We start from the raw sequence: 1,750 nt of genomic DNA, 5'->3' as shown, positions 1-1,750 counted from the left end.
TATTGTCTATTCAGAGAAGTTTAAACTATTTGGTTTCCTTAAAAATTGAGAACAGAGCTTTGCAATTGTGTGGGTGCAGTGATCCCTGAAGTGGGGAGGAGAGGACCCATCCAGAGAAGAATGGGGAGAGTAGAAATTCACCTGCCTTCTTTGCTTTGAGTTTGACTTCTAGATTATAATCACGGAATGCAGGCAGCCCTCAGCAAATTATTGTTTGAACTCACTGGAATTCAATAAGTACATACAAACCTGGTGCCAGAGTACACCTTGACATCTGTAAAGTTAGTCTGTATTTTTTCTAGGTTCCACGGGATTTGGAGTTCTGATCTCTAACCTCAGATTTCCATTTGTGGCATGAAATTATCAATCTTCAAAGGTGTTTGTAAGACAATTTTACTCCTTAAAACAAAGCCCAAATGAGTCACTCTAGGCATTATGTAATATTCTTCTATTGGGAGTGCTTGTGATAATATATGTGAGCATGCTTTATAAACTGTAAGGTACTATCTAAATATAAGTGTTGTGGCTATTTCATGGTTAAACTAAGTTTTGCAATGAAAGGGGAATTGTGATTGAACTGAAGTTCTCAGTTTCTGCAGCCCACTTTCAATTAGGTTTACAGTTTCGTCAGTTTGCTATTTAATTTTTAAGTCATCCCAGGGCCAGGCAATTTTCTTGTACTCTTTCTTCAATACAGCATTAGGACAAATACTCAAATAAATTTAACATAAAAGTTGACATAGACAGAGGCAATATTTTTGTTTTGAGGACATTACAAGTCAGTTATTTGGGGAAATGCTTTTAAAAGATTTTGGAATCTTGTTAAGTCCATGGCTCTCACCAGCCATCCCCCTAGTTTGTCTCTCTCCGCTTCCTCTCACATCTTCAAGGAACCTGTATTGAAACACTCCTCACTGACATCAGTAGCTCCAGCAGGTCCTATGTGTGGTCAAGGGTATTAGTAGCCTAGATAGGCCTATGGTAACTTTATTTTTAAACTCTTAGTGACTTAAAAAATTAAGAAATACAATATTAGGGTTAACAAAATTATAGAATTTTAAAAAAGTTTACATTTAACAAATGAGTGCCCTTAATACACACGAATAGATACATTAACAACGTAATTTGATGCACTTAAGTTTGATGCACTGGGCATAAAGATGAATAAGAAATAATACTCCCCCAAGAATTGTCAGCCCAGTAAACTGTGAAATATCATATAATAAATAATTGTACATAAGATTCGATAAGGTCATAACAACCAGAAAGCACTTAACAAATAGTCTTTTTTTTTTTTCCAAAGAGAGTGTCAAAACCTTAAACTGAAGGTCCTTCCTGTGTGATAGCCAGAAACAGGTGGCTGTCCTGACCCCTTATGGGCCTGGCTGCCTGCCACCCCAGAGACCCACTATCTGGGCTATTGAGGTTGCCAGGCATATATGCAGCCGTGCCCTTGTTCATTGTTATTTTCAGGGTGACAGCGTGATTTGCCATTTCTGAGAAATGGGAAAGCCCCATTGTCTACTGGCCCATCAGCAGTTCTGAAGCTTTTTTCAAATTGGTTCCCTCGCTTTGAAAGCTCTTTTCATGTTTCAGAACACCAGAGAGAACAAACTGACACTAAATTAGGTAATCTGTAAAGCACTCCTTCAGACTTAAAAAAAAAAAGTTGGTATAGCTGTTTTGTTCCAGTCTGCACAGATAACACTCAACATCCTAATGGAACTAAAACACATTACTGTCTAGGAGA

This window comes from Pteropus vampyrus, unplaced genomic scaffold (genome assembly GCF_000151845.1).
Source record: "Pteropus vampyrus isolate Shadow unplaced genomic scaffold, Pvam_2.0 Scaffold2, whole genome shotgun sequence".
Classification (NCBI taxonomy): Eukaryota; Metazoa; Chordata; class Mammalia; order Chiroptera; family Pteropodidae; genus Pteropus; species Pteropus vampyrus.
The sequence above is the reverse complement of the archived record's forward strand: the minus strand, read 5'-3'. Positions refer to the sequence as shown.